Genomic DNA, 9737 nt, shown 5'->3' on the forward strand with positions numbered 1-9737 from the left:
GCCCTCCGTGATTGACGCCCCCTCCGGCGGAGCTTCGGAAAAGGCCCCAAGATGGGATCTCTTGGGTACAGAAGGTTGCGGTGGTGGAAATAGGGTTTCGTGGTGCTCCTGGATGTTTTCGGGGTATGTGAACATATATAGGAGGAAGAAGTAGGTTGGTTGAGCCACGAGGGGCCCACGAGGGGGAGGGCGCGCCCCTTGCCTCGTGGACACCTCGTTCGTTTCTTGACATCCACTCCAAGTCCTCTGGATCATGTTTGTTCCAAAAATCATGCTCCCGAATGTTTCATTCCGTTTGGACTCCGTTTGATATTCCTTTTCTGCGAAACACTGAAATAGGCAAAAAAATAGCAATTTGCACTGGGCCTTGGGTTAATAGGTTAGTCCCAAAAATAATATAAAAGTGTAAAATAAAGCCCATTAACATGCAAAACAGATAATATAATAGCATGGAACAATCAAAAATTATAGATACGTTGGAGACGTATCAATCATCACGGAAGTGTCTTTTTTTGTAGTGTAGACACACGAGTTGATTGTTTAGCCGTGTACGGTGCCCCCCTCCACAGATTTCCACCTTGGTCATATCGTTGTAGAGCTTAGGAAAAGCCCTGCGTCGATAACTTCATCATCACCGTCATCACGCCGTCGTGCTGACGAAACTCTCCCTTGACACTCAAGTGGATCTAGAGTTTGTGGGACATCACCGAGCTGAACGTGTGCAGATTGCGGAGGTGCCGTACCTTCGGTGCTAGGATTGGTCGGATCGTGAAGACGTACGACTACATCAACCACGTTGTCATAATGCTTCCGCTTTCGGTCTATGAGGGTACGTGGACACCACTCTTCCCTCTTGTTGCTATGCATCACCTAGATGGATCTTGCGTGTGTGTAGGATTTTTTTTGAAATTACTGTGTTCCCAAACAAGATACAAGTTGTGGTGGTGTTGGGATCAGGGACGTAATGGGTCATTTAAAACTTTCCCTCGGTAACCAGTTGCTTGCCAAAATATTCGTAGATTCACCATCTCCTATCCTCCTAATTATACCATGTGCCAGCACATCTCTACCATCCAGGATTGTTCTCCATATTTGGGAAGGGTGTGACCCTAACTCTGCATCCAGTAGTGACACATCAAGGTAGTATACCGATTTTAGAATCCTTGCACTCAATGAATCTGTCTCATTTAGTAACCGCCAAGCTTGTCTTGACAGGAGTGCTAGATTAAAGATCTCGAAATCACGGAAACTGAGCCCCCCATGTACTTCGGTGTGGTCATGATATCCCATGCGACCCATGCTGGCTTACGTCTACCTCCCTTGCTCCCCCACCAGAACTGACGAATAATCAAAGTAACACTTTCACAGAGCCCTCTTGGCAGTTGAAAACAAGACATAGAGTAAACCAGGATCGCCTGAGCTACAGATTTTATCAGAACCTCCTTCCCCACTGTCGGTGTCAAAACCGGCGGATCTCGGGTAGGGGGTCCCAAACTATGCGTCTAAGGTAGATGGTAACAGGAGACAGGGGACACGATGTTTACCCAGGTTCAAGCCCTCTCTATGGAGGTAATACCCTATGTCATTCTTGATTGATCTTGATGAATATGAGTATTACAAGAGTTGATCTACCACGAGATCGTAATGGCTAAACCCTAGAGGTCTAGCTTGTATGGCTATAGTAATGAATCTATCTTCCCTCCGGACTAAGTCCTCGGGTTTATATAGACACCAGGAGGATCTAGGGTTACACAAGGTCAGTTACAAATAAAGGAATTTACATATTTGGAAGCCAAGCTTGCCTTCCACGCCAAGGAGAGTCACATCCAGACACGGGTGCAGTCTTCGGTCTTCGTATCTTCATAGACCATCAGTCCGGCCCATAGTTAACAGGCCGGACTCCTGAGGACCCCTTAGTCCAGGACTCCCTCCGTAGCCCCCGAACTAGTCTTCAATGGCGAGGTTTTCGGTGCATAGATTGTCTTCGGCATTGCAAGGCGGGTTCCTCCACCAATGACCTCCAAGTAGTGTATTCGACCTTCCATTTGATGTGGTACCCCTCGGCTTCTGTGTATCAACAATTTCAGCTTCCACGTGTCGAGTGAATACGAGAGGTCGGGGTATTTTTGCACATAACACCCCGAACACACGAGGGACAACGTTTATTTAACGAGATTGGATACCAGATCCATTCAATCATCTTGCGGAGAAAATCCTCAAAGGTCACTAGGAAAGAAGACTCCAACATGTCTAGCGTCCCCAGCCCTTCCTCCCGTCCCTTCGGCCCAGAAAAAGGCGAATGGGAGAAGTGCTCTGTATCCCACCGTGAGCTGGTGGAGCTACAAACGCAGGGGTTTCTCCCACCTACGGTTCTGGTCCCTGTTCGAGAGGGTTAGCCTCCTTTGATGGCAAAACCCAGGCAGAGGATTTACCCAATCCATCCGGGGGGAACGAGTGTGTTTCGTCTCCTATCTGCTAAGGGGCGTAGGATTTCCAATTCATCCATTCATCCGAGGGCTTCTGGAATATTATGGCCTCCAGCTGCATAACTTTACTCCAGCCTCCATCCTGCACATTGCGGGTTATGTCGCTTTATGTGAACTATTCCTGGGTTGTGAGGCCCATTTTGAACTATGGAGAAAGCTATTCTGCCTTGTCTCGCGTAATCATGAGGGATCGATATTTGAAGTGGACGGAGCCGAAATATGGCGTATTGCCGAGACCAGATACCTATCCGGCACACCAAAGAAGGCGTCTGAAGAGTGGACTTCCGAGTGGTTCTACATCGAAGACGTCGTACTCCCAGACCCGGCCCGGAGGGGCCTTCATGAGTTCACAAGTGTTCCCTTGAAGGAACATCACAGCCGGCGCCCTCGGAGCCTCGAGGAGGAAGATAGTGCAGAGGTTCGCCAACTTTTGAGCAAGATAAGGATGCTCGCCCAGTCCGGATATACGATGGTCGAAGTAATGGCGACCTCCATAGTGCGGGGGGTCTAGCCACTCCAATACAGAGGACTTCCCATGTGGCACTACAATGGGGAAGATGACGCTTCCCGCTGCGGCAGGAAGGGTCCAGACACCCCTGCCGCCCTGGCCAAAATATTGGCCGAACTGTTCAAAGGGGAGGAAGAGGAGTTCCTGCGCATCAAGCACAGGGAAGGATATTCCATGTATAGTCCTCCTAGCTGGGTAAGTTCCCAACTCCTCTGCTCTACTCATTCTACTCCCTGAGCTATGTTCAATGAACATTAACCCATCCATTTACAACTGCACTGGCAAAAGATTTCCGAGGGGCTTTACAACCCTGCCCCGTAGCTCGAGGGCCACAATCGGGACCTTGGCCCCAGATTCGAAGAGGATCCGGATATATTCATGGTGCTCACGAATGGGATGTTTTACCAAACAAGCTATGACGGCACAGAAGTGGCTATCATCGCTGATTATCCCGGTCTTCTCCCCGCTTCACGCATAAGTAATCTGGAGATATTTCATCCAAAAAAGTTTCCTCATACTGCCTCACCCACCACATTGTCCTGTGCTCAAAAGGGGAGGTGCTCGGCGCGTCATGCTGCCCCAGGGGCATCTTCGAAGAGAGTGGCCCCTACGTCGGGTAATCCTTCGAAGAGGAAGGCAAACAAAGATACGGCCGAGCCTTCATCAAAGAGGTATGGATTTGCAAATATGCACCTTGGCAGTCGCATCCAACTGTGACCTTTATGTTTACCTTGTATCAGGAAAAAAGTGGGCCGGACTATACCCGAGAGTCTGGCTGGTCATACTTCCCACAGCCAGGATCCAGATCATGTCGTAAATATGGGGGCTGATGCGGGGTAACGCCGGTCTATCCTCCAGCCAAGGATTTGGAGGATGTATCTGTCACTAACTCGGAAGTGGAGAGCGCCATGAATCATCAGCACCGCAGGGCCGTTTTACAAGACCCCAGCTTTTTAGAAGAGGCATTTAACGCTTTCAGCTTGGCTGATGCATACATCCGAGCTGCTCGAGATGGGCTGGACAGAGCCACAAGGCAGCATTTAAAAGATGTGCGGGTAAGTTTACTTTGTCTGACTATGATAACCATATGCCAGTAGCCCCCGAGACATGAAGCAGTTGGTACAACTGATTTAAGTATCGTTGTATAACCAGGTTCTTACGGAGAAGAACGACCTGTTAGCCCAAGAGCAAGAAAAGTGCCAGACGCAGCTAACTGCTGCCCATGCCGAACTGGAGAAATCCGAGAAGGCATCTCCTGGTAATGTTCCCCTCCATCAAGAAAACAGAATGGTATACCAATAATGTTAAACACGATTGCTCACCTCCTGTCAGGATCACTAGGTCAACTGCAAGAACAACTGAAAGCTTCCCAAGACGGAGAACGAGAAGCCAAGAAGCTGCTAGCCGCGGGCGAGGGTGTGCTCACAAAGGTCGTACTAGAGAAGAAAAAGCTCTAGGATTTGAATACCCGATTGGGCGAGGATCTGAAAGATGAACGGGCCCAACTAGCCGACTCCGTGAAGGAGAATAAAAGGCTGCGCGGCGGCATGTTCAGTATGTGGCCGAATTTACCTTATAATAGTTCGAAGATATCAGAAACTGACAGAGTTATATCTGTAGGTATGCTGACCGGCCGTCCCGAAGATGAGATGTCCGGATTCTTAGGCGATATGCTACAAGAGTTGTCGCGTATTCATGAGCAAGCTCGGCAGGCGATGCGAAGCGTTGCCAAAGCCTTGTGGCCAGGTGCCTCCCCTCCAGGAAAGATGGAGGAGCTCCTAGAGCTATTCAAGGGGGCGCAGCGACGCTTTCGATTGTGGAAAATATTGGCCTGCCGGGAAGGGGCTCGAGAAGCCTAGGCCATGGTGAAGACACGGTACACCAAGCTTGACCCGAATCATATGGCTCGGGTCGGACCTCTAGGGTCAGACGGGAAGGAAGTTCCCATTAATTTGGTGTATGACCAAGTAGCAGTAGCTGCCAAATATTCCCAGCAGGATTGTAAGTTAGATAACCTGCTAGAGGGTATAGAGGAGGAAATTTTTGAGTCGAATGACTGTGTATTTTTCAGTCTAGCTGAATTGTAAAACGATTGTCATGGCAGACCTTTTCGCTTTGCCCTCTGGGCCCGAAGGCGCGGAGTGTTTCCGAATACCAGTGCGGCCGAATAGACTGGGGTATGCGTGGAAACCAGGCGTAGGGGTCCTAGTTGCTTGAACAGACAAGTTGTATCCGGCTAGTTATGTTATATTACATTACGTAAGAAACATCTTCCAGAGAGAATAGTTCCATGAAGGGTTCCTTTCCCTGGGTGTGCATGCGTTAGAGCGCATGTCCGAACTATAGAGCACCTTTATAATCACCCAGTTATGTTGTGACGTTTGATAGCACACAAAGTGTTCCTCCGGTAATCAGGAGTTGCATAATCTCATAGTCATAGGAACATTTATAAGTCATGAAGAAAGCAATAGAAGTAAACTAAAACGATCAAGTGCTAAGCTAACGGAATGGGTCAAGTTAATCACATCATTCTTCTAATGATGTGATCCCATTTATCAAATGACAACTCATGTCTATGGTTAGGAAATATAACCATCTTTGATTAATGAGCTAGTTAAGTAGAGGCATACTAGTGACACTCTGTTTGTCTATGTATTCACACATGTATTATGTTTCTGGTTAATACAATTCTAGCACGAATAATAAACATTTATCATGATATAAGGAAATATAAATAACAACTTTATTATTGCCTCTAGGCATATTTCCTTTAGTCTCCCACTTGCACTAGAGTCAATAATCTAGTTCACATCTTTATGTGATTAGTTCACATCTCCATGTGACTAATACCCAAAGGGTTTACTAGAGTCAACAATCTAGTTCACATCGCTATGTGATTAACACCCAAAGAGTGATCATGTTTTGCTTGTGAGAAAAGTTTAGTTTACGAGTCTGCAACATTCAAATCTGTATGTATTTCGCAAATTTCTATGTCTATAATGCTCTGCACGGAGCTACTCTAGATAGTTGCTCCCACTTTCAACATGTATCCAGATCGAGACTTAGAGTCATCTAGATTGATGTAAAAAGCTTACATCGACGTAACTCTTTACGACGAACTCTTTTATCACCTCCATTACCGAGAAATATTTCCTTGGTCCTCTAAGGATAATTTTGACCGCTGTCCAGTGATCTACTCCTAGATCACTATTGTACTCCTTTGCCAAACTCAGGGCAGGGTATACAATAGGTCTGGTACATAGCATGACATACTTTATAGAACCTATGACTGAGGCATAGGGAATGACTTTCCATTCTCTTTCTATTTTCTGTCGTGGTCGGGTTTTGAGTATTTAGTCAACTTCACACCTTGCAACACAGGCAAGAACTCCTTCTTTGACTGTTCTATTTTGAACTACTTCAAAATCTTGTCAAGGTATGTACTCATTGAAAAAACTTATCAAGCGTCTTGATCTATCTCTATAGATCTTGATGCTCAATGTGTAAGCAGCTTCATCGAGGTCTTTCTTTGAAAAAACTCTTTTCAAACACTCCTTTATGCTTTCCAAAAAGTTCTACATTATTTTCGATCAACAATATGTCATTCACATATACTTATCAGAAATGATGTAGTGCTCTCACTCACTTTCTTGTAAATACAGGCTTCACAGCAAGTCTGTATAAAACCATATGCTTTGATCACTTTATCAAAGCATATATTCCAACTCCGAGATGCTTGCACCAGTCCACGATAGATCGCTGGAGCTTGCTCACTTTGTTAGCACCTCTAGGATTGACAAAACCTTCTGGTTGCATCATATACAACTCTTCTTTAATAAATCCATTAAGGAATACAATTTTGACATCCATTTGCCAGATTTCATAAAATGCGGCAATAGCTAACATGATCCGGACAGACTTTTAAGCATCAATACGAGTGAGAAAATCTCATCATAGTCAACACCTTGAACTTGTCGAAAACATTTTGCGACAATTCAAGCTTTGTAGATAGTAACACTACTATCAGCGTCTGTCTTCCTCTTGAAGATCCATTTATTCTTAATGACTCACCGATCATCAGTCAAGTCAATCAAAGTCCATACTTTGTTCTCATACATGGATCCCATCTCAGATTTCATGGCCTCAAGCCATTTCGTGGAATCTGGGCTCATCATTGCTTCCTCATAGTTCGTAGGTTCGTCATGGTCTAGTAAGATGACTTCCAGAACAGGATTACCGTACCACTCTGGTGCGGACCGTACTTTGGTTGACCTACGAGGTTCGGTAGTAACTTGATCTGAAGTTTCATGATCATCATCATTAGCTTCCTCACTAATTGGTGTAGGAATCACTGGAACTGATTTCTGTGATGAACTACTTTCCAATTCGGGAGAGGCTACAATTACCTCATCAAGTTCTACTTTCCTCCCACTCACTTCTTTCGAGAGAAACTCCTTCTCTAGAAAGGATCCATTCTTAGCAATGAATGTCTTGCCTTAGGATTTGTGATAGAAGTTGTACCCAAATGTCTCCTTTGAGTATCCTATGAAGACACATTTCTCTAATTTGGGTTTGAGCTTATTGTTGACATCTGATTTTGGAAAGATACAGATTGCAATGAAGATGGTCTCGAGTGAATGGGTTTTCAGCATGAAATGATTCATGTCACTGAGTGGAACAACTTTGATGTTTCGGTAATATTCATTCGACCTTATCTTATGGACCAAAACTATACTCCGAGTGGCATAATTCAATGTTCCGAATGGTTTTTGGCCAATCACGTCTTCAAGATGACCTCGGATGAAGGAGCACTCTTAAGGAATTGTCTTCGTCTCGCCGAGGCAATCGATTTTGATATATAAATCATCTCAATCCGAGTTCATATGCAAAAGTTAGAGGCAACACTTCGCGGGCCGGCCCTGAGTGAGAAAGTATTCGGCCTTTGCCGACTGAATGAAACCTTACCGGGGTAAAACCTTGCCGATGTGAGGGCTTGCCGGTGTGGAAAGCTTGCCGGCGTGGAAATATTGCCGATGTGAAACCTTGCCGGGGAGGAAAGCTTGCCGGGGGAAAAAGCTTGCCGGGCGAAGACCTTGCCGGGGCTGAAAGCTTGCCGGGAAAGAGCTTGCTGGGTGGAAACTGTCAAGGCCAATCCGACCAAAAGCTGAAGATGGGCTCAAATGATTATCTAGATGGACTCGGATGAAGAAGTGTTCAACATGAAAGTTATTCGTAACGTCGAAACGGTCAACTTTGCTTTTGGAGTCATCATCATCCGACGTAGTATACGACCTGCAGAGACGCTACAAGAGTCGGATGGTCCAGTCAGCTACATGACCGAGTCCGACTCAAAATTAAAGATGGCCCCGTGGAGTATTCAAGATGGCCTTATTTGGAAAAGTGATCAACATATGGATTGTTGGCCTCATCGAAGCGTACAAAATTGATATTTGAACCGTCTCCATCGGAAGTCATATGCAGATTCCACGGCCCGCGCAAGGAGCAAGACAGAAGATTGGATCAGATTCGGGCTGAATCCAAGTGGGACCAAAACTAGGACTCTACGTCATGAATTGATGTAATTTTCTTGTAAGGAAAGCCTAGATGAATCCTTTGCTTGTACGGGAAGTCCAGCCGCCTCTTATATATGTTGGGGGTGACGGCCGATTGAACAACACCAATCGAACCAATCTATCAATTACACTTTTGTGTTCATCTACTGTTATCCCTTACCCTTGTATCTTTCTTTCTCGTTCTTCGTTCATTCTTCGCATTGGAGGGCAGCAATCCACGAGGCTCTAGGGGCGAGCAAATCGATCTAGGGCAGCCCATAGCCGCCGCAATCCCTGACGGGGTCCCTCCCTGGTGCGCGGGGTTTCGGGTCTGCAAAAGCGCCCACCGACTGTCCTGTGTATCGCGCTGTCGGTCGGGTCTCCTTCGACGTGAGCTACGGTGCATCACCCCCGGCGTCGAGGGTACACTGGACGTGTTCATGTGTCAACACTTATCAGGATGAAACTTTTCACATAAGCATCGCAACCCCACTTTAAGAAATGACAACTTTGGTTTCTTGCCAAACCACAATTCATATGGCGCCGTCTCAACGGATTTAGATGGTGACCTATTTAACGTGAATGCAACTGTCTCTAATGCATAACCCCAAAACGATAGTGGTAAATCGGTAAGAGACATCATAGATTGCACCATATCTAATAAAGTACGGTTACAATGTTCGGACACACCATTACGCTGTGGTGTTCCAGGTGGCGTGAGTTGCGAAACTATTCCGCATTGTTTCAAATGAAGACCAAACTCGTAACTCAAATATTCTCCTTCACGATCAGATCATAGAAACTTTATTTTCTTGTTACGATGATTTTCCACTTCACTCTGAAATTATTTGAACTTTTCAAATGTTTTCAGAATTATGTTTCATCAAGAAGATATACCCATATCTTACTCAAATCATCTGTGAAGGTCAGAAAATAACGATACCTGCTGCGAGCCTCAACACTCATCGGACTGCATACATCAGTATGTATTATTTCCAACAAGTCTGTTGCTCGCTATATTGTTCCAGAGAACGGAGTCTTAGTCATCTTGCCCATGAGGCATGGTTCGCAAGCATCAACTGATTCATAATCTAGTGATTCCAAAAGCCCATCATCATGGATTTTCTTCATGCGCTTTAGACCAATATGACCTAAGCGGCAGTGCCACAAATAAGTAGCACTATCATTATT

This window comes from Triticum dicoccoides, chromosome 2A (genome assembly GCF_002162155.2).
Source record: "Triticum dicoccoides isolate Atlit2015 ecotype Zavitan chromosome 2A, WEW_v2.0, whole genome shotgun sequence".
Classification (NCBI taxonomy): domain Eukaryota; kingdom Viridiplantae; phylum Streptophyta; class Magnoliopsida; order Poales; family Poaceae; genus Triticum; species Triticum dicoccoides.